The sequence below is a fragment of the Balaenoptera ricei genome, chromosome 17 (assembly GCF_028023285.1).
Source record: "Balaenoptera ricei isolate mBalRic1 chromosome 17, mBalRic1.hap2, whole genome shotgun sequence".
Lineage (NCBI taxonomy): Eukaryota > Metazoa > Chordata > Mammalia > Artiodactyla > Balaenopteridae > Balaenoptera > Balaenoptera ricei.
In genome coordinates, this window is record NC_082655.1 from 68,067,313 (window position 1) to 68,091,750 (window position 24,438).

The following is a 24,438-nucleotide window of genomic DNA, read 5'->3' on the forward strand; positions in this document are numbered from 1 at the left end:
TTCATAAGTCTGGGGTCTTGCGTGGTTCTCCGGGGTGGCCTAGGACAGGCACTTCATGAGTGTTGATGAAATTCAGCTGACAGCCAACGTGATGTCACCTGGGCCATCAGTCTTAGAGTGGAGGGGCCCCGTGTAACCTCCATGGGCTCAGGTGAAAGCCCATGTTGATGGGCTCTTGAAGCTGTGCAGTGGGCCCAGGAGGGTTTGTGATAGCCTTTACTTTTGGGTATTGGAAATTTTCATAAATTTAAAAAAAAATAAAAGAAAGCTTTATAAAAAGTGGAGAGGAATGTCTAACCTTGAGTCACATTCCTTTAGGACATGTGTTCATGAGGGTACCAGGAACTCCAGCCTCTACTGAGTTCCTGCTACTGCACATCAGGAGACCTCTGAAGTGGAACTTACTTCCTAGAAGGCCAGAAAAGTTCCCGAAAGGTGAGATTTTCAGAAATCACAGACTTCTGGGATGTGTTTTATGAGAGAACTTCTCCACTGTGGCAAGAATGCAGACTATCACAACAGCAGCTCGACATGAGAACGATAGCTCTCTGGTGATTTATGATATGGGGTGAAGTACAGAACACGAGCTGTCAGGTGTTGAATCTCCGTGGCTAAGCGTTCAAGCGTTCTTCAGGACGTCCCCCTGTTAGTCTCTGGTGAAAGCAGGGTGCTGTCAGTGCCATCTGTGGTGGGTGGATGGACCGTGATGTCATATAAGAGACTTGGGGTGTGTCGACATGCTCTCCCATGCGCACAGAATGTTCAGTGAGTTAGAAGAATTTTCCTGCTTCCACTAATTTGGCACAATAAAAACTGATTCAGGTTCTAAAGAGGAATTTTGGCCTCCAGTTCTTGAGGTTTGGGCTTCGGGAAGGACAGCGGTCCCATTGCAATTCAGTTGTTCACATGTAAGATCTCTCTTTTTGTTCTGCTCAAGTCAGAGCCATGACCATTGTTATTGCTACCACGTGTGAGTCCCGGCTAGGTGTCAGGCACTGGCTCGATGCTTTACATGCATTCTTAACATAGTGATTGTCCTAAAATAGAGCTGTTTAAAAAAAAAAAATCTTCATTTTACAGATGGGAAAACTGGTCACACAGCTTAGGAAGTGACAGAACTAGTATTTGAATCTAAGTCTGGCTGTGATTTTTCCATTCTGCTGAAAGCTGGAAGAAACCTTAGAATCTTAACTGCTAGTTTTCAGACTGGGTTCCAAGGAGCACTAGACTTCCAACGAAGTGCTTCAGGAATTTTGGGTTGGCGGGGGGGGTGGTGTGGATAGGGAGGGAGCAAATGTGAGGAGGAGACCAAGCAAGTCAACAGGGCTTGGGCGCCATTCACTGGATTCAAACAAAGAAGCTTCATCTCCGTCTGTTTTATAGAGTGACTTTAGACTTTGTTTAAAACAAGGGTCTTGCTACTAAAAAAAAATTATTTTGAAACTCTAGAACTAGTTTAAATTCTTCATTAAAAAGGTATACAGCTTGAGGTTCAGAGAGATTAAATGCTTTGCCCAAGATTTTATAACAGGCCCAGCATTAACTTCAGATGTCCCAGCTCTGCCTGGAACCCCAGGTCTCCCTGAGTCCTTTATCTCCCCAGTGGTTAAATTGCAGGGAAAGTGAGAGAATGTCTGACCTGACTGTGTTTCCTGACAGTATTCTTCTTGAAAACTGAAGGCAGGCATACTCTCGACTTTGGCTCGATAGACTATTTTTCGTCTCTTTGGCTCCGTGTCTAAATTAGTCAACATTCACCTCGTGGCAAATGAAGATCAAGTGAGGAGTAAATATGTAATTTGTCTGGATGATTTAGGGCTCTCGTCCTCTTTTCATTCAAATCAAAGCAAGTAGCAGAGGATACTTTCGCGTGCATCATCTAGCTGATTATATAGCCTTGGCCTGAGAGTACTCTTGCTAGAAAACTGCTTATGCCCCCGTGGTTATCAGTCCAATCAAAAGTGACTCTTTTCACAGGAGACACCATAGGTGTGGCGAAGACATTACTCATAGGTGTGGCAAAGACATTACTCTTAAAGGGGTCAGTATAGCCAAGGGGAAGTGAGTCTCCCGTAAGTCCACATAGCTTGCATGGCTTGTACAGTCTAAGATTTCACATGCTGCTTTGACATCTTTGAGCCTCACGGGGCCCCAAAGGGCTGTGAGTCCCCCTACTTTTACCTGCAGTGCTCCCACCGAAGTGGGAAAGGCTCCCCCACTGGTTAGGTCCCCGATAGCTGGGCATCATCGCTCCACCTGGTCCTCATCCTAATAGGTTTCACTTCCCTGCCAGCCCACACAGTCATTGCAACAGGCCAATCACATCGTCCCTGGGAACCAGGGTACCACTTACCGTCTTGGTACTACAGAGCCTGCTCCCCACAGCTCCTTCTTTTTTTAAAACTAATTTTTATTGGAGCATAGTTGCTTTACAATGTTGTGTTAGTTTCTTGCTGTACAGCAAAGTGAATCAGTCATACATATACATATATCCCCTCTTTTTTGGATTTCCTTCCCATTTAGGTCACCACAGATCATTGAGTAGAGTTCCCTGTGCTATATAGTAGGTTCTCATTAGTTATCTCTTTTATACATAGTAGTGTATATATGTCAATCCCAAACTCCCAATTCAACCCACCCCCACCCTTGGTAACCATAAGTGTGTTCTCTACATCTGTGACTCTATTTCTGCTTTGCAGATAAGTTCATCTCTACCATTTTTCCAGATTCCACATACAGGCGATATTATACGATATTTGTTTTTCTCGTTTAGACATACTTCACTCTGTATGACAATCTCTAGGTCCATCCACATCTCTGCAAATGGCACTATTTTGTTCCTTTTTATGGCTGAGTAATATTCCATTGTATATATGTGCCACATCTTCTTTATCCATTCCTCTGTCGATGGACATTTAAGTTGCTTCCATGTCCTGGCTATTGTAAATAGTGCCCCCCAGCTCCTTCTTGTTCCCTCTGTTCCTGAATGTGCCTCTGTGTTGCCCCATGTGGCACAAAGTGTCCGCTTCCCCTGGGTCATTAGTGTATGTGACTAGTAAACTGCTCTTGATCCCCTGTGTCCCAAGTCAGATGTCCTGTGTTTGGTCATCCCAGAACCCTAGGGCAGGACTCCCTCCCTCCCCCACGGGGTGAAGAGGAGGCGAACAAAACAATGACCAGACATTAAAGCTAATACGAAATGGAATTTTCAGAGAACTAGTGCCAAATATCACATCCTTTGGAGTTTTGCTAAGCATTAGGCTATTGGCAAATAGAAATGACTTTTAACTGAAATTAGCCGGAACTGACCTAATAAACTGACCTTTATTAATTTCAAGGCTCCTGAGCTTTCCCATCTGCTCTTTTTAATTTTTACCATTCTCACCTGGAGATTTTTGCGAGCAACAGCATTGTTCTCTCTCCTGAGATGGCTTAACTTTAGTCCTGCCCAAAGGCAAAGGAATCAAAAGATGACCCTGCCATGCCTGTCATTTAAATCTTTACTAACAGCATTCTTTCAGAACAATGTAGCAGAAAGGATTTTTCGCATCTCTACAGACAAGAGATTATAATAAGCAGATGTTTTTTTCCGACTGAAACATCCCAATATTAATGTACAATATTCTCAGCCCCAGAAACAAAGCCTTCGATGTAATTTCTTTCCCTGTTCATGAGATTTACAATAGGAAGGTCGTGTTTGTACTAGATTTCGGCTTGAAATTAATCTTCTTTTCTCCTTAGCATTTCTATAGAATCCACGCACTTCATTATTTAGTCATTTCCAAATATTAAATGCTTGTCATTTTTGAACAACGATCTAATCTTCCCTTTATGGGTGGAGAAACTGAGTTGTGGAACTTGCAAATCATCGCCAGGACACAGATCGTTCTAAAGTTTGCGGCTACCCGTGGAAATGCTTTCTTCCACACATCTTAGCTTACAAAATAAAATTGTAAATTGTCTCATAAGCAGCAAGTATGACATCCTCCAGTTATTAGAAAGGATTCATTAAAAGCTCATTTGCATTTTACCTTATCAGAGAAGCTTTATGGAGTAAATAAATACATTCAAACTCCACCACCAACCTCAACACAGGCTGTGCTAGAATCACTTCCCCTGTCTCTGGACTGTGCCTCATACAGATCAAAATATATTCTTAGTTCAGTTGGACAAGGGTTCATTTGAAGCACATCTGGTGCTCATCAAACCTCTATTTTAGGAGTGGGGAATTCTTTTTCAGAGATAGATTATGTCTGGAAGGTCTATGGCAGCAAACAGTCCTCATTAAATTTCACAACATTTTACCGACATATATACAGTACTCGCTTTTATGTGATTACGGAACCCAGGCAAAACCCTGCACGGCCACTTCAAAGAATTCCTCACTTGACTAATTCTAAAGAGTAAATTGATTTTCTCATCATTTGTTGTGTTTGACAATAGAAAGGCTGACACAGCAACATTGCTAAAATGACAGCTCCTTTCTACTCAAGGGGAAGGAATTCGTGTTAATATTCTTAATGACTGGCATCTTTATGAGAAATGTGAAATCATTTATCCTCAGCAATAACCTGCCGAGGATTAAAAAGTACTTGGTACTTAGAACGGAAGTCATCTGTCAGGAAAAATTATTTAGACGGATGCAAATGAACTGAATAAGTTGGCTTCCTAATTATGGTGTGTATATTCAAGTTTGTTAAAATTGGTTCGAGCTGAAGAATTTGGAGAGGATCTTTCAAGAAGTGGTCTGACATTCTGCTGGAGGAAAAGATAACACGTTCATTTGATAAAATCCTTTCATATTTCCTAAGGATTTCTGGAAATGATTTAAGAAGCAAGGCCATGTAAATCAAGAGAAAATGCATTAAGTAAGCGCACATATGTCTTGCTAATTTGGAACAACAGTAATAATGCCTCATGGAAAACACCAAACAGCGTGTTCATCGTGATGCCCTAGATTCTAAATAACCAATAGTGTTTTCCATGGGTGTTTGTTTCAACCCTCTCAGGGCCGGCTTGGGAGTTAACCCAACGGAACAAGTCTAAGCCAGCCCTTAATGAACGATGTAGAGACCAGTCTGTATTCTGTAGGAGTTGTTCCACTCTTAATGGGCCTGGTGTTGCACACCAGTTAGCAAGTTTTTATTGGAATCTCAGTCTTCTCTGCCTCGCTAGCTTGATAGCAAACCTTCATTTAGCTCTTTACCAAAAAGCCTAGTAAATTGTGGGAAGAAGCACTTTCCTGGCATTGGCAGTTTAATTAGTCTGGAAAAAAAGGGTGTAAATTTCAGGCAAAAGTAAACTCCCTCATGTAATTAATGATGAGGTTTTACTGTTTAGCATTTATGTAGAACTTTCTTTTGAGAAAAAAAAATCGGCATTGATTTTTGAAGACAAACTGACTTGGGTCCAAATCCTAGCTCTACAGGTGTGTAATTTTTTTTTTTTTTTAATTTTTAGTCTAGGTCCTTTTCTTCTAACTAGAATGAGTAGTACAGGAATAATGAAGTCAGAAAGTGAATAGCAGTGTCCAGCACGTGGCCGGTACTCAGTATCATTCAGTTTCTCCCTCCTTTTCTGGCTCTTTTAGGGTGTTTGTGTCCTAATCACTAGTTCAGTATTATTTGCCCTGAGTCAGTAAAAAAACATTCCTTTCTTCAGTGAGCACGAACTAAGCGGTGACCCTGGCAACAGCTGCTTAGGCTTCTGTATTTAAATATAAATATTAAATGATATAAAGAAATAACAGTAAGGGTCTCTTTAAAAAGACAATGACTGATAATTATTAATAATAACCTGAATGTTATTGTTGTGACTTCAGCCCTGGAGACAAACAGTTATTCAGGGCATCAGGTCAACTCAAGCTGTTAGGGTTGGTGTCAGAAATCCAAAGAAAGCTTTTGCTAGAAAACAGTGGATTAGAGAGACATATAGAAAAAAAATGAACCGAGGGAATATCATCCAAGATATTTAGTGATGCCGAATCCAGTTTGCCCCCCTCCAGTCTTTTTGTGAGCAGGTGGAGGAAAAAATGGCAAATGCAAAAACATATATGCTAGAGAGCAGGGGCTGGGCAAAGCATAGGAGCACAGACTGGGTGGAGAAGATGAGGAGAAAGCAGAGGCGTGGAGGACATAGCTGACCGCAGGGGCTGAAGTCTCTGAGGGATGCTGATAGAGCATGTGCTGAGCCCAAGACAGGAGAAAGCCTCGTTCTGCAGAATCTGCAAGTACCCGTGTCTGGGGCTGGCAAGTGCATTAGTAAGAAGAACCAGAGATTAAGAGCCCAAGCCTGAGGCAAGGCTGATGGACAGCAGGAGGAGTGATAATGGGCCACGCCTGAAAGGAATTGCTTTAATGCTATAAACCGGTGCCAAGTGGAGAAACCTGAGACCCGATGTGTGATTGACTTCCACGAATGCACTTTTTACCCTGAAATTCCCTGACATTGCAATCAAGTTAAGCTGTGCACTTAAGGTGTCTGTGCGCTGGGGGGCGAGGCACGGGGTAGGACAAAGGTCATATTACTAAAGCAGGAAAGAGGTAGGAGAATGTGGTCCTCTTGGCTCACCTAACTATTCTTGTTTGAGGAAAAATGGATACAAGTGAATATTATTGGAAACTTTGGCGTGGGAAGAAACCACAAAAAGGACAGCTGGAATCGTGGGTTGGAAGAAAGGAGGTGGAAAAGTATATCCCCTGCCTCCTGCCACTTACCGTGACCTCACGTCTTCCCTGACTGGTCCCTTCCTGCATCGTCAGCCGGCACCTGCGAGGGCACCTTACATAGTAAGTCAGCTGTGTTCACCTTTTATCCTGACTGGTTATAGCAAAGGGAAAAATCATGGACTCCCAGCAGTAAGACTGAGTATGACTTTTGTCATAGAGACAGGAGATTATCCAAAAAAGGTTATCCAGACAGTCGAAATCTGTCAGATTATTGACAGAGCAGTTCAAGTTTCCAAGAGCTGGCTTAAAAAAATTTTTAAGTGAAATTTGGTTTCTTCTTTACATTTTTTTCCCCTGGTTTTGAAACTGTGTGTTTTGCTGTAAAGCCGAGGTTTGGCAAATTGAACCAACTCAATTTTTAGGTCTTGTATTTAAGTATTTAGATCATGATGTCTTAGAAGCTTTTTAATAGAGAACTCCAAACATCATTTATTCATTTAACAAACATTTACTGAATGTTTAATGTGCGCCAGGGGTTGCTGCTGATACGAATAGGATGTGGTACCTGCTTTTTCAAACATATGCTTTTCCATACAAACTGTGTTCCTGGAAAGAATTCTCTCGATTGCAGAATTGAAAGATCACTGAATATATGGAAAAGAAATTAGCTAAAATATCAACTGAGCTTAAAGGAAAAAAGGGAAAATGTGGAATAGGACAGTTTAATTAATGGTAGGAGTTCGGAGGGGTCCAGGTCCTGCCTTAACCCCTATAGTTCTACACATCAGTCAAGTTAGTCAGACTCTCAGACATGTTTCCTTGTTTGTATGATGGGGACCATGAGAACTGCATGTCATAGAGATGTTGAACAAATTAAACTAGATAACGTATATAAAGCACTTACTTGCACACAGCAGGTAGGTATTCAATAAACCTTAGCTGTTATTATGTATAATATTAGTAAATAAAACACAGGCATCTTTTTCAGTCATTTAGTTTTGTCCTTTAAGAGAATGTTATTTTTTTCTATTGCTAAATAAAGCATGAGCCCTAGAATTTTTAGATATGGTCATTAGGAGTATAAAAGGCATTGGAATGTCAAGGGCATGCATTGGAAAGAGTACTGGTTCTGGAATTTTAGGACCTGAGTATCTCTCTGCAGAATATGACTGCCAGTTAATAGCTATGAACAATAATGATACAAGTAACCTCCACAGCCTGTTTCTTAATCTGTAAAATGGGTCCAATAATGCCTGTGCTATCTACTTCATCCAAAGAGTTATGAGGATCAAATAAAATAGGATTGTAAAAATGATTTGAAATGGGTAATATGATATATAAGTAAAAGTTATAGCTAAATAATAATTATGAGTTTTCCCTGAGCTATGGTACTGATTACTGATGACTGGCAAAAAATGTAATTGTGGTTTATAAATATTTTAAGTGGAAATTACTTTTCAGTTTATACAAGAATAGATTATAGGTTTGGAGGAAGTGTGGAGAACTAGAAGACCTGGATTCTAATCAGCTCTATTAGCATATGCAAATTATTTAACTCCTGTGTCTCTGTATCTTTTATAAAAAAGTTTGTATTTGAAAATAATTACAAAGAAAAAAATCTGAGGTGTGGAGAATTGATCTAACTTACAGAAAAGTTGCACAAATAATAGAAAAAACACTTGCATACCATTTACTCAGATCCATGTATTGCTAATAGTTTGCCCCAATCTTTTTATCAATTGGTCACTCACTTTCTCTTTCTATGAATTTATGTATGTTTGCATGTATATATTTTGTTTGTTTGTTCTTCCTTGAATTCAATGAAAGTTGCATACCTCATGGTCTTATAACCCTAAATATCTTTCAATGACACAGGTACTTAGTTGGGTGACATGCTCCACAGGGTGGTAAAAATCAAATGAAATGTTGGAAAGCACTTTGGAAAGTATAAATTGTTATATAAAATTAAAAGTTTCATAAATTGGGAAAAATCAAATTTCATAAAACATCAAAGGACTTACTAAGGAAGTCCATTTTCAATGTGTATAAGAAGCTAAAGATGGAGCAAACTTAGGAGTCTCTGTGATGGGTGAGGGAAACGAGAAAGATGCTCTCGAGTTATATTACTTCTGGAAGGACCTGCATCTTTTTGTGTGTTGTTTTTTTATTTTTAACAGTTTGCCATTTTATGTGGTCTCTTTGGTGGAGATTGTGAGCATGTTTGAGAAAAAATCATAGAAACTCAAGGGCAGTTGCTGCTCAGAGGCAGAACAAAAGAGCTGTAAAGAGTTTGGGAAGAGTTCAGCTTTATTTCTTCTGGTTCTCCCTTTGAGTAGTGAAAATGACCTGCTTTATTTTCATTACAAACAACAGTTGAGATACAAATAAGAAATAGGAAAGCATGTTTTATAGAAGTGGTCAATGTATAGGCTTAGTTGAAAATAGTATGAACAAAGTATTCTTAAGGACCAAAGACATAATTTTTCATAGAATCCGTTTCCAGCACTCACTGTGATTAAGGTTTAGCTATATGAAAAACATAATTATTCTGCCAAATTACCTCTACATTGACAATAGAACTCTCCCTTTCATCAGCAGATGTAATACTGGTAAGCCTGATTTCTTTATAATAATAACCAGGTTTCCAGTCACACCCTCCAGTGAACTGAAATATAGCCAATAACTTAACAATCTGAATGCAAATACTCTTTTTTCTGTGGCATATTTCTTTCATTGCTCTGAAAATTATAATGGCTTTCTTTAGGTACTTATAACAACAAAAAGAAATCTAGGACATGTTTTAAAAACAAAACTATTTTTTCAAAAAAATCAAAACCACACTTAAGGATTCTAAGTTAATCTTTTATTTTGAATTATTAAATTGTTGTTCTCAATAGTGCAAGATGAAAAATGTAAGTTAATGGTTATGAAAGACATTTATAATCCAACAATGATTAATTTTACTTCCTTTACAAATAGATCAGTTTTAGACAAATTATGTAGGTATATAATGGTATATACAGTCACATAATTTATAAAGCTGTGAAGAATATGGCTCTTATACTTCTCTTGGGAAAAGTCCAGTACCTGGGGACGTATTTAAATGTTTATTTCTCAATGAGGTGACATCACTGAGGGACAGCCCAACTGATGTAAGGCAACAGGTTTCCCTACTGTAATATATTTGTAATCACTTGAAGCGTGAAGCAGTGAAGTAGGAGCTAGAAGCCATGAGTTCTAACACCGATTACTCCACTCACTAGCTCTCTAGAATCCTCTGTCAGATTCAGTTTTCTGGTGTGCAGAAATGACATATTTGCTTTGCTTACCCAAAGACTGCAAGTTCCAATGATTTCACTCAAGGGAAAATGTTTTGAGGGAGTGATGGTAAATACTGTCATCATCGCCTGGGTAGCATTCTTTCGGCAAAGGTTAAAAAGTGCCTTCACAAACAAGGCTCTTGATAACAAAGCTACAAATTTTCGAATCAGTGCTTGGGCATTTCTGGTAGAATGGATTTTCCGCAAAGAATCCATCTAAACAGTAAATGCTTTTGCTGGTATTTGTTCCAGTTCCAAGAATTCTCTGCAGTCCCTGATTTTTCATTACGGCACTAGCAAGAGGGGCCATGGGAGAGCTGGGTTCATACCTCCATGTCCTCCTTAGTTCTAGTGTACAACTGACGCATGAACTCCGGTTAATCCTGGTAGAATTTTACTGCCTTATACTTTTTGATAAAGCCTGGACTATAGAACTATCTCTGGTAAGAATGAGTTTTAGGATTCTTAGGCAGGCTTCAGTTTCCTCAGATGTAAAATGAGGGATTTTATGTAGATGATCTCTAAGGAATATCTCTAATATTCTGTACTTCTATGATATTTTCCGTGCCTTTCCTGGGAAATCTAGCCTTAATTCTGATTATTTAAGAAAACTACACGACATAATATCTGGTAGCTTTGACAGAATGTGTGATAATTTCCTCTTTCTTCTAAGTGATTTAAAGCCTCTCATCTCACTGGCAAATTGTCCTACAAATGAGAATGTGATTTTGAGCCAATGAATTTTTACAGTCAAATCCCGCGACAAAAAACAAACAAACAAACAAAAAACACCCCCCAAAAACAGTATGATTTACTGTGGAGTTTACAGGGCATTTTAATTTATGATATGCAGCAGATAGTGGATACTTTCATTCAGGTGGGATGGGTCTATCTAGCACTGTCCTTAAAATTCTGGTCTCGCTGTAGTTTTACATGTCCTTAAAAATGGAATTGTCACAATCACCTCAGTTCAGCTCTCAAGAGAAATTAATTGATAGCATAGACTCCTGCGTGGCTGGCGTGTGAGTGACACCCAGCTCTACAATTTCGCATCTAATCAAGGAAGATGGGAATTCTAGTTGGCCTATTGTCTATTTGAATCTGTTTCTGGATGGAATCCAGCTGGCTCAAATGTAGCCCTGGGACAGTGATGTGGGCAGAAGAAGGAAAAAAATTAAGCCAGAAAACTGGTGCATGAGACAGGGCTTTCCACATTGTCAAAAGAATTGCCTGGTGTAGCTGTGAATTTACTTTTGATTAGTTTCCTAAAATTTCTCAGTGACTAAAATGCAATTTTCTATCCCAATTATCGTTGACTATTCTGGCTATGACTATATAATGAAGACCTATATATCAGATATACCATCTTGAAGCTATACTTGATGGATGCAGAGGTTTAAAACTCAACTTCTACCTTATTGTTTCTAATAGTAAAGAGAGAAAGCAATATTAAAAATCTATGAAGAATAGCAAGAAATGCACAATTGTACCTAATTAAGAGCTAAAATTATACGGCAACATTTTAAGTGGTAAGAGATCACCTATGAGAAGGACATTATTAACGGTTGGTATAGCTAGGAAAAGAAAGTTCCGTGGAGGTAAGGGGGTAATTCTTCTTCAAGGATGGGTGAGATGTGGACATTCACAACCATAATGGGAGGGCAGCCCGAGCCCAGAAAACAGTATGAGCAAATCCTTAGTAGTAGAAGTAAGTGATGTAAATTTAGGAGATGCTGGACCAGCTTAGGAAAGAGCAGAAAGCACATTGGGGAAAGGGGATGATTGTAGTGGAAAAGATGATGTGGGTCCTTAAAGGCTGGTGTTTCATTTAGGCTGGATGCTGTAGGAAACTGGAAGATGGCTATTTTAGAGTAATGGAAGGGCAGGATGAAAAGTGCTAAAGGAAGATGAGTTTAACAGTGATATGTAAGATGAATGGGAAGAAGAAAGATAAAGTGTAAGCTCCATTTAGAAGCAAGAGGTGACGCAGAACTGGATTAAAGTCCTTCCCTGTTCCCCCCACCATCGTTTTTAGTTTTTAGGAGAATGTTTTATTTATTTAGACTGGTCTTAAGGGAAGAGCAGAGTTTTCCAGTTAAGGAGAATAATGTAATCTAGATGGAGAGAACGGCAGAATAAAGGTAAAAAGGTAGTGGGTGGCATGCTCCTGAAAGGTTAATTTGCTCAATATCTCATTATTAACGGTAGCCAAGTTCTAGAATCCAGGTTTCCAATGTTTTTCCACTTTACTACCCTGCTTCTTTTTCCCAGCTATAACACTACTGCCACTATTTAGCAAATTTTATTTCATTGCTAGTCACATTTTAATTTACTACTTGCCCAGCATGAAATGTGATTTACCTGAAGCCAATGAGGCAGTCCAGTGGGGTTTTCTAAGCTTCCAAAGGGGTTAGAACAGTGGCAGAAGCAAGTGGAAAAACATCTCCAATTCCACTTCTGAGATAACTGTAGTGGTTGACCAGAATGGTGGCTCAATGGGTCTCTGATTTTCGAGCAAAACAACTGAGAATAACAATCGCTATGCATGAAGTGTTTCATAAAGCTTATTTCCTCTCTGTTTTCTGTCCTTATTTTTGTGTCAAAAAACATGACTCTAGGACAGAACATGTTTTGACTGGTATTTTTTTCCCCCTTCCTCTCCATTTATTCATTTTTCTTTTCTTACAAAGACCACGCTTCTCCCATTGAAGAAGTCTTTGTACCCCTGAGACAGGTCGACAAGCTGAACACGTAGGAGTAGAATCCTGAATTGAAATCTGAGTTTAGACAGTCTGAGATGAAGGAGGTTAGGCGTATCAGTCCATATACCATGCCTTCATCTCCAAATATGCACAAGAGCCCATTGACCTACGTGGACACCAGCTGAAGAGACCTAGTGTTAAAATTGACAGCTAAATCCAGCTTTCGTGCTCGCTGCAGATGATGTTTATTGCTCTAATGATGGCACTTGTGTATTCTATCTTTTTCCCTTGGTTCCTTGCACTGGATGTCTCAAGAATGACCAATTCAGTCATTAGCCATTACTAGTTTCCGAGTGTATGCTGACTCATGCCAATTCAACCCCCATGCAACCCTAAATGAGAACGAGATTTACAGGTGCTGATACTTAGGCTGGCATCTCTCCCACAGGAACCAGGGAACATGGTTCAGAAAACTCAGTTGAGTAAAATAAAGTGGGCCAAAGTCTTCATTAGAAACTTGAACAGAACCCAAGTCTCTTTTGAGGAATCAAAATGCTGTCAGGTCTCCACAGGTCAATGTTATTCCCACAAATTTCTAGCAACAGGACTACATTTTAAATTCCAAATCTGGCGGACTCAAGCGGTGTATTCTTTAATCGTGCTGCTCCCCAACATCTAGTGCAAGACTGTGAAATGGCAAATATAATCCTCTACCTCTAATAAAATTATACCTAATCCTGAAAACTATTCATTGATTTAGTATCAAGAATGGCTCTCCTGTTTTGGAGAGAAGCTTAAAATGAACTGTGGCTGAAACAAAATAAAAGGGTGGAACAAGAGGAGATAGAAAGCAAAGCAGCGGGGTGGGGTGGGAAAACCTTTCCCAAACCTTAAAATTAAAAATGATTTGTCTTTGTAGTTAGTGAAAAAGGGAGTGTCAATATCACTTGTAAAATGTCATTTGTACATTCTGCAAAAGGATGTCAACCAAGGTAGAAGCTGAAAGTTCTGAGCAGAGGCAACTTAAATATTTCATCTCTTCTTGCCTCTAGACTCTTTAAAGTATATGTCCCTCTCCAGCAACATTTTCTTAGTTGAAAGAAGAGAATTATAGGTATTTAGCAGAAGTAGTTTGTTGTTCTTGACTTGAAAATCCCTTACTACCCTAAAGTTTAAAAACACTAGACTAGTTATCAGGTCAACTATTTTCTTAATCTGAGAAAAGATTCTTTTTATCTAAGGAGGAATATGTCATAAAAAACATCAGTTGTGTATGTCTTATGTCCATTGATGATGAGAAAGTTAGATTTTATCTGTTTAAAATTATATTGCTAAACATTTATATGCACATATATTTACCTGTGTTTGCATTATAAAGTTATCCCAACCATAGCTTGGGATATTTATGGTGTTGCAAAATGAAATTACACTTCCAGCATCCCCATTTTCCTTAGGTGGTGTCACCATTCCCTGTCTACCTGGGCTTGAAGCCTCAGTGTCTTCTCTGTCACTTGTCTTTCCTTTGTCCTCTATTTGACCAATTACCAAGTTGTTGATATGGTCATTTAGTTCTTCACAATGTTTCTTACACCCATCCTTTCCTCATTCCCAATGTCACTGATGAGAATAGGCAACCCTTTTTTTCTTTTTTTGGACTCCTGGTACTCTCCCAATTGTATGTTCTCTCTCTCTGTCTCTCTCTCTATCATCTCTCTCCCCATTCCTGAAAAATCTACTGCTTAAACTTCCTAAGGCATCTATTTCAACTATGAAATCCAACCTCTCTACCTGGTGTCCTGATGTGTCACCACACTCTAGAGTCTGGCCTAATTTAGCTGACATGACAGGCTTAAAATAGAAAAGAGTACAGAGGAGAGGCAACCAAGGACCACACTCTTTCTCCTCCTCCTTTCTCATCTTCTCTCTCTTCCTCTATCACCCTTCTTCCCTCCCTCTTCCCCTTCCTTTCCACCCTCTCCTCTGCCGAGTGCCTCTCTTCACTGTTTTCCCAAATTGTATCTACACAAATCCTCTGACTCAAAAATACTATGTCTTGGCTTGAAAATGACATACACAGTTTAACTCCAAGCCTTAACTCAAGTGGTTCCTTCTGCCATCTTGGAAAAAGAATACAGCTGTTTGAATCCTGACTAAGTTCTAGGCGCTTAATTTTATTATCTCATTGAACCTTGATAACCACACTTTGTGATCACCATATCCCCGTAGAAAAGGAAACTGAGTAAAAGAGGGTAAATGAATTGTCCCCATGGAGTTTGTAAAGAATGGAGATGAATCACAGCTCTGATTCATCCTTAACGATGTGGAGAAAAGTCTTGCCCGGCTCCGGTTCCAGCTCCTCCAGCAGGGGGCTCTGTGGACATCCCTTTTAATTAGTATTAATAATTGATACTTAACCACAAAATTCCTTCCATTGCTACTAGAAATTTTTTTTTGTGGGGGGTGTATTTTCCGCTCACAGCTAAACTAGAGATTCCTTCAGGGCAAGGATGGTGTCCTATATTATTTTGTACTCCTCTCAGCACTAGGATAGAAATACATACACAGGAAGTTCTTGAGTACACACGGACTAAATGAATTAGCACATTGATGCAGCTTTCTTAAGCCTGTTCCTTTTGACTCCATTTAGAAGGCACCTATGGCTCTTCCTTAGACATCAGATCAACTGCCAAAAAGTAATTTAAACTGTTTGATATTGAGCCTATCCCTCAAATCTCTTTTACTAAATTTAGATGTCATATATGAAAAGAATGGGATAACACATGTGAATCCTCTAGGTGTCTCAAATAAAAAATATTACATACCCCATGCTTTTATTCATTTGCTATATCCAGAACATTTTCTTTTTTCTTGCCAGCATGAAGCTCTCAAGAGGAAAAAAAAGGGACATGTGATTTGTAGAGGCCTCTTTTTGCGGGGGATGCACTCCTTATAGATGAAAGTTAAAAGCTGAAGTTTCTACAATTTCTGGATGCAACGCCCAGCACATCTGTGTACTAGGACGTTCTACTCAGGGGAAGATTGATTATTGGCAGGTGAAGGTTAAGGTGGAGGCTTTAAACTGGCAGGAAGTCTATTCAGAGGATGTGTTATAGAAAGGTGATTTTGATGCTAAGCCATATTAGTGATAGGCGTTTGAGGCTAATATCCACAGGTGCACACTTCTAAATTAACTTATCAATAAATGCACACTCTGTATGCATTTCATCGGTTCCCCCCATGACCCTGGTACAGCTAATATCTCAAAATAGGCTAACCTTCAGTTTTATTTTAAGTTAATACAGCAGGTGTTGCCTGTGAGTTATAACACCATGCCACAAAAACGGGACAATGAACAGAACCCCCTGTAATTCAGATTTCCATTTTGTTTATTAAGAATGTGCTCTTATTGTTCAGAAAAATGGGAGAATGCTTAGATTGGTGTATCTGGGGCCTCCATCAAGGCAATGAAAACAGGAGGATTTTCCCGAGTTCTTGAAATAAACTTGTTTCAGGCCTATTACGTATTCCATGAAGTGGAAAAGCTGCATATATTAGTAGCTCTATTTGCAGATGGGAAAAAAACCATAGAACAAAGTAATAAAAAAACTAGTTCAGGGTTTCAGTTAATTGTAGCAATAGACCTTCTTTCTAGCAACCACAGTTTGTAGCTGAGCTGAAGATTTGGACAAAGCCAACAACAGAATAGAGATGAAAACTGAGGAGAATTAAAAAAACAAAAAAACAAAAAACCGAGGAGAATAAAACAAAAGCAAAAATACGTGAAGGTAGATGAACATCTACTTCAGAGTCAATTGCTTTGAAACAGAAAATTCAATTATTGTAGTTTTATAACATGATTGGATATGGGATAAAACAAGTCCCCTTCTTACTGTGGTTCTTCTCTTACACAAGTGTCCTGTCTTGCCCATGAGTTTACCACCCATGTAAACTTTCGAATCTTTATTTTACGTTCAGCCGGAGCCATCTGGGCTCTTGCCTGTTCCCAAACGCTGCTCCCACTGTCAGCCATCTAACTCTCTTGTGTGAGAATTTGTTTATTATTTTCTGAAATTTGTAGATTAATTTGGGGAGACTCTACCTTTTCACCAAGAAACACGTGTCTGCTCATTTGTTCAGCATAGCCATTCAATATCAACCTCACCCACTACAGTTAATGAACAGTGGCATGGCCAAGTTTCTTAGATTCACAATTTCAAATATGCAGGAGTAGTTTCTTACAGATTTCTAGCTGTGTAGTAAAAAAGGAGATCAGCATATAAGAAAAGGTTTTACCTTTGAAGGTCAAGAGGAGAGCTGCATTTTTTCTTTTTAATTAACAAAGGTTTAACACACTATCGCGCAGTAGTACGTGGATCCCATATTTTGAGCAGCTAGTTGATCTGCTACAGCTAAAGATGAGGTCAAGCCACGTAACTGTTAATGCTTCGCTTTGAAAGTTCTATAGTCATGTTTGCTAGGAAGAGAGAGGCATCTCTAGATATATTGCCTTACCCTTCATTTAGAGGAGTTCCAGTCTCTTTCCTCTCCCTGGTCTGGGGCAGGTGCAGACCAGATGATCGGGATTGGAAAGAACATCCTTTGATCTGTCCCAAGATCCTGAAAACTGAAGCTGAATGACCAGTGTCCAAGGACGTATCTGCTAGGTGGCATTTAGTGCTTTGTGAGATCATTTCTCGGTCAGCTGCCCTTCTGGGGAAAGGGTGCAGATAGACAGCTCAGTGTGTGATGGTGGGCGCAGAGTTTGGGAACAGGCCAGAGCTCAAGCTGATTGCTTTCAGCTTTTTGTTCACTTTGGTTTAAGGGTGAAGGACAGCAAGGGTCCAAGCCCCTTGTTTTGTTTAAATGGTATCTTCCTTTACCAATTACTTCTGGAAGTTTGACCTGACTCTCTACAGTGTTTTGCCAAGTTATTATTTCTTTCTGAACAGTGGGCCAGGAGGAAGGAAGAGGAGCACATGACCCTTTGGTGAATTCAGCTCCCTGCTGGGGTCCACTGTTCGGGCCCTTTGTTCCCCCAGCCCTGTGGCCCAGCGCCTGCACTCTTTCTTATCCTTCAACGCAGGACCCAGGACTCCCTCCTCCCTGCAAAGGGTATTCAACTGTCACCATTGTCCCTACGGGTCCATTAACTCAGTTGCTCCACATCCCTAAATGCCAAAAGCAGCTCCTCTGGTGCTCTCTCTACCCCCGCCCCCTTCCCCACACCCCTGCCTTTGGTGGCAGAGAAAAAAGCTAAAAGAAGACACACTTTAAATAAACAGATAGAATGAATGATTGACATGACCGAGATGAACACAGTCATGTATCCTAGACCTATATCTGCATATGCATCTACCCACCTTCTCTCTCCCCCATTCATTGCACATGTGCTGAGCTAGGTGCTTTGTGGTTTTCTCTCTCTTCATAACATCCCCAAAGAAAGTATTCCTATCTTCATTTTACAGAGGAGGGAGCTGAACGGTTAAGTCACCTGTCCAAGGCCATGCAGCTAGTGAGAGGGGGTACCTGGATTAGAACACAAGTCTGTCTGAACCCAAAAACTGTACTCTCCTGCTTCCAAAATCATGTTTGAAATTTCACACCATAGCAGGGCAGCTAATAGATGTGATTTCTACCATGGTTATAGAAAGCTGAAATAGGAGGGGATTTTTCAGAAAATACTCAAGCTTAATTTTGGACAATCATTTCACACATTCTGCCCAAGTGGCATTTTTCCTAAGCTGCCCCCAAATACAACCAATCAAGTTTTATCGTTTTTTTTCCCGTTTCTCTTATGAATGGAGAGGAGACTATTAGAGCCAGTAAATGGCTCTAAAGTGGGGTAACTAGAGAGGAAAGTGCCTTGGATGTTTGAATGTCCCTGTGAGCTAGCCAACACCCATTTACTAGTAAGGCATAAAAGTGAACCAGGCCAGTTCCTGTCTTAGGAGTCTTCACCGTACCTGAGGAGTCAAGTGATAAGAAGGCAAAGTAGAAAGTAGGGCTAAAAAAAACAAGGTAATTGTGCTAATTGCAACCCACAGATAACCAATAGCCTCAGTGGAAAGAAAACATCACTGGGAGATGTAGTCAGGGGAGGCTTCCTGGAGGAGGTGGAACTTAAGCAGAAGCTTTGAAGAATGAGTATACAGAGGTGATGAGGATGTCCTACACACAGGCTTATAAACGTAGAACTAGAAGGAATGTCTCACATGATGATAAACTCTCATTTTGCAGACAACAAGATGGAAAACTAGAGTGATTAGGGGTAAGAGAAGAGACCAGGAAGTGGGGGTCATTGAGCTGGCCACTTGAGCCACAGGGAAGGGTAGACTTCTGCTGCTGTAGGGATTTGGTGGGAGATACAGTTGGAAAGTTGGGGCTGAATAACAGAGAGCTAACATGTCGGACTGAGAAATTCAAACTTTATTCTTTGGACAGTGAGGGTCCATGTGGTAATTCTCAGCTGAGAAATGCTTTGATGGAAGCCGTGTTTTAGGAAGCTCAGCCCACAACTGGTGGACAGGAGGGAAGTAGAGGCAAGAGGACCCGTTAGCAGGTTGCTGTAATGACCCCCATGTGATTGGATCATTGCACTGGAGCGGTAGCTGTGGGCCAGATGTGGGTGACGCTTTCAAGGGAGGACTCACAGAATTTGATGACAGATTGGCTATGGGGGTGAGGGGAATATTAGGGAGGAAAAAAAAGCTAACAGGCTTATACCCCTCCTCCCCAGCATACTGAGTTTGAATTGAAAATATTTTAAATAGGAAACATATTTCAGGACAAACTTTTCCCATAAAATATCTTCTTTCAAATATCTTTTTCCGCCCATGGATCTAACATAAAGGAAAGGTAAATTCACCATATGACCATAGACTTAATTTCATACATGAGCCTCCTTTTCTTCAAAGTCAATAATGATGATTAAAAATAAAAATCTATTTAGAGTCAGCTCCTTAAACATTTTAATCCCCTTAAATTTACTCCATGCTCTCCCCACAAAAAATATTGCAGAGGGAAAAAAGAACCAGATGTCCTGACCTGACCCATTGGCTGGCCTCATCCACCTGGCAACGGTTGGTGAAATCTCAGTACTCAGTATTAGAAATCCTGCTTTCTGGATTCCTAAAGGATAAACCATTTAAAATCTAAAACACAAAAGAACCAAGCCCCTATCCTTTCCCATATGGGTACATAATTAAGACAGTAAATGCAAAGTGTCACATGTGCCACTCGTCTCTGCTATTACAATGGAAATGACCACAGCAATCTGCTTGAAGTCACATAAATTTCCTTAGAAGGAAAGAGTAGAGCCCTTTTAGTTCTTTGATGAAGGTTCCTGCTTATCATCTACCACGAGTTCAATGATTATCTGCATTCATGTATTTTAGTTTTCCACGCCACTGTCAAAGTGGGTTTTGTAAGTTAATGGATCAAGCTTTCAGATTGCTTTTCGCCTCTGAGATTTGTCACCTTACTGCGTGCCTAGATCACAGGATGCAGCCACAGGGCAAGTCAAGATCTCCCTCAGCCCCACCCCCCAGTGATTTTTCACCTCGCTGGGAGGGATACCCAAGGCGCTCAAACACTTTCACAGCTGTTAGAATACTGATGGGAACTTCATGTGTGTTACCAGCACAAGTGCTGTCAGGAAGAAACCAAATGTCAAACTGAGGTATGTGGAAGTCACCATAAATATGCCTCTGAATGTTTACCATCTGGAACGGTGGATTTAGATTTTGACAAGAAACTGGGATTGCTCTGCGGGCAGTGTCTTGAAACAGACCCTCTGGGTTCGTTAAGTAACTTCACATTACCTAAGCCTTGTTAGGGGGAGTAACACACAGCCTTGCCTTCTCAAGGTGTGAATTTATTATTTCTCAACACTTCCTTTCTTGTTTTCATCCTGCCTAAATCCTGTGGACAGTTGAATTTTCGGGGGGTGGAGGGGGTTCTCCCATATTGCCAAAATCCTGGGCAGCAGCCTGGTGGTCAGTCTGCAACATTAGCAACGTATGCTTGTGGCAGGGGAGGGGGATTGGGGCTCCCATGGCTCAACAGGGACTTGCCTTTGTTAGATGCCATCACGCCAGATCTCCTGGAGGAAGAGCCCATTGGTGAGGAAGGACTTTACTTTCTCCTGAAATATCTCTGCTATCGTGAAAAATGGCATCGGTAGCCAGCACTGTACCTGCTCCAGGCTGTGCCTGTAACCCTAATCCTGACACAATGCCAGATATTAGTTTGCCTTTTCTGTCTTTATTTTTTTAAACCCCAGTTCCATTGTAAAGCTAAAATGGAATGACTGGAATTCCAAAAGACTGCAGCTTATGAACTTAGTCCTGTTAGGGTTATGTAATATTGGGAATCGGATCTTAACTCAGTTGTAATAACTGCCTGGTTATTTATGAGGATATTTTCTCATTGAAGAAGATTTCTGAGACTATTTCAGAGAACACTCTGAATAACAACTAGATACTATAATAACAAATGCTTGTAATCTTAATTTTTTAAAAAGAGGATTAATAAACAATAATGGAAAAGAAAAAAATAAATTTTTAAAAAGAGGATTAAGAAAATCAACTCTCTTGTTGCCAAAAATATATGTAATGCAACTTGAAACATAATTTTTCAAGCATCTTTTTGCAGCTGAATACAAAAATCACAGAGCATTAGCCATAAATTCCTGTTATGCAACCTACAAAACAGCTCCTATTTCAGAATAGCTTATATACAGTATTATTCATAGACTCTCTCACCTGCCAAGGGTGAGGACAGTGTCGGGTTTCTCTATGCAATGTGGAAGTCCAATAGGAGCAGGAAGTTTTAAGCACCACAGGTATCTGAACACTGACGTGGGAGCGCAAGCCTGTCAGGGTGCAAAAGAAGTAACTCATGGACCCACCTTGCTGGATCACAAACTTGAAAAATGGAAATGTTATGTCTTTGATCCCTGTAAAAATAGGGCACCAACTTGAAAGGCCTTTGTTATACCACAAATTAAGCATCAGATATAAACCCCATTGCTACGTTCAGTTCAATCTAATTTTCATGGTGCTTTTGTCAGAGTGGTTAAATCAATGGCTACTCACAGATACGATGACAACTCATTTTGTGTTACCGGATGACCATTCATTTCCAGTGACTAATTTGTAATTAAAACCTTTTTTTTTTTTAACGTTTGTTTAGAACCAAGCCAGAAAATCTATTTACATTTAATTAACACTTCAGAGAGCCTGTTTAAAAACCCATAAATGTAGGGACTTTAACGATCCATTACAGAGATGCTCCTTTACTTTTCAGTGACTTGTAAAACTTTCACAAACAGATCTGCAAATGAATTACCTCCATCTGCTCCCCTGCAGCTGCAGAAGGGCCGTGTTAAAAAGCATTTTCTTCCTTTTCTGCTTTTCTTCTAGCTCTAAGCATTTTGGGTTTAAAGACGCTCTCTCAGCTGCTCCGAAGGCAGCCCCCTCTCTTAAGGAGTTTCCCACTTTAGAGTCCATCTCCAAATTGTTTTCGAAACACTTTGGTCCCTCACAAATCAGACAGGATCTACATTGCAAAAATCGGGGAAGAAAGCTTTTCCATCTCTGCCAGCAACTCAGTAATAGACTCTTCAAAGAATCTTGATCAATTGGGTAGTAAAATGCAACAGTTTGAAAGTGACTTTTAATTTTGAAAGCTAAGATACATGCATTCTTGGACTTACCCATCCTTTATGAACAATTTAGAGCTCCTGTTTTGAGTATGCAACGAGGATATGAAAGGGTGGGGACCAGCACCGCTTCCAAAGACATTTTCTGAGCTACACCTTCCAGAGCAAGGCTTGAGGAGTGTTAGTTTTATAAAGACAGCCAAGCACCAAGCTATGTTCACTGTTATCTGTCAGCCGTACAATAGCAGCATTGATAGGAGAGCCACAACTGGGTTTGACAAGTGTGCTGTGCTAGCATTCCATTCAAAAGTATGTTGAGAGAGAGAGAGAGAGAGAGAGAGAGAGAGAGAGACAGGCGCATTCAATGTCTTTTACTTTACCTGAAAAAACTGCTTTTCTTGTGGCTGCAGAAAACGAATTCCTCCTCTTCTTCCCCAAGGAAGTAGTTCTCTTGCCTGCAACTCTCGCTTGGAGAAGACCACACAGCTCCAGCGAGGCAACCTTCCTGCTCCTAATCCCCACTCAAATGTGATGACACACACTAACCCCAACCATCTGGTGAAACACGTCCTCAAGCACTCAGCACAGTGGTGTGTCAAGACGGGCTGCCCAATCCATTTGCTGGGGCTGGGTGTCTCTCGCTGACTGCAGGCTGAGGGCAGGGCTGAAACTGGAGGTCTGAGAACTCCCAGTCAAGTAACCTGAGATTTTCCGAGAGAAAGAACTGCTAGAAAAAGAGAAGACGTGGGAGGTGCTAAAGAGAAGGTGGAGGGAATTAATTATGCCGGTGGCCAGTTGTGCGGTACTTTTCACAACTCCTTGTGCGCCCCCGGGGGACCGTGGGGACCCCCCCGTAGGATGCACAGAAACACTAAAAATCTTTTCCTGCCAATCTAGGGAGCGCAATCTACTCAGCGAGCACCCATCCCCCCCCCCCACCGCCCCGCCCGGGAGATAAAAAATTCATCTTGACATACTGATAAAGTGTTCATGTGGGAGTTGTTTGCACTGAAATGTGACATCTACATTTTGAAATCTACACTCCTACCTTCCTGTGATGAGATTGCGGCTGTCTCCAGCATTCCTGGGAGGAAGCGGGTGGGGAGTGCAGCTGAGAGCAGAAACTTCTCTCTTCCCACAGAAAGCTCTTCACGGTTTGTCAGGGGCTGAACTTCAGAAACAGTCAATGAAAATCATTTTCGTTTCTACTCGTGTAAAATAGCACGCGCTCGCATAGATAAAGGCGGCTGTTTGAATCACTCGCTGCCTTCACAGACATCTCTTTGTAAAAAGCGCTGGGTACCAGAGGGCTGCACTCTGTCATTGATTATTTTTATTGGCTTCTAGTTAATTGCACTTTTAATGTCCATATAGCTCAAACAGCTCGTTAACAATTTTGCTTTGAAATGTTTTCAATTTGGGGCCATTTCAATACCTCCTTCTTCTGTGCATTTCTTTCTTTCTTTTTTTTTTTTTGAGTTGTCTGAACTGTTTTATAGAAGTAATTACTTTGATAGCAATTTGAATGAGAAAATGGCTATACTTGTTACGGTACTTTTAAAGAGCTATCTGGAAATAAATTAATTGCCTCAAATCTTACCACTTAAAAAAATTCCATCAGGCTTCTAAGGAATTTTGATAATCTGAAATAGAAAACAGGAATTTGAAATATTAACAACTCCCTGACCGTCTGTGGGAAGCCAACATTTTAAATATTGCACTTTTTGAATTTCTTTGGACTGGGAGGGGGGATCACTGGGGGGAAAAAAAAACCCTTTAAACTTGCCTAAAGCATGAAAATCTAGACTACAAATAGATATCTAATACTCAGAATGCCCATATCACCAAGAGAATTATTTCAATATCTAGCAAAATTGACTAACTTTTTCTTTCAGGAATTTTTGTGTGATATTAAGATACTTAAAAATGACTTCTGGTACAATTTTCTGAACCACAGGATTAGAGAACCATTATTTTCAGACAGTTAATTTTTCCTATAACTGGGCTGTAGGGAAGAAGGAAAAAAAACAGTATTGGAAGTTGGAGTCCTGATTCATTTGCTCAGTTTCTTCCCAGAAGTGATTATG

At 40.3% G+C, this 24,438-nt stretch overlaps 1 protein-coding gene across 1 annotated transcript in view; it reads right to left on the bottom strand.

The window, feature by feature from the left end:
- The window catches only part of SULF1 (sulfatase 1), a 162,099-nt gene extending 139,089 nt beyond the window's left edge, over positions 1-23,010 (bottom strand). Inside the window, exon 1 of the mRNA XM_059901496.1 lies at positions 22,732-23,010. The gene's annotated coding sequence lies outside the window, so the exon portion shown is untranslated. The remainder of the gene's footprint in view (positions 1-22,731) is intronic.
- Positions 23,011-24,438: the final 1,428 nt, after the last annotated feature.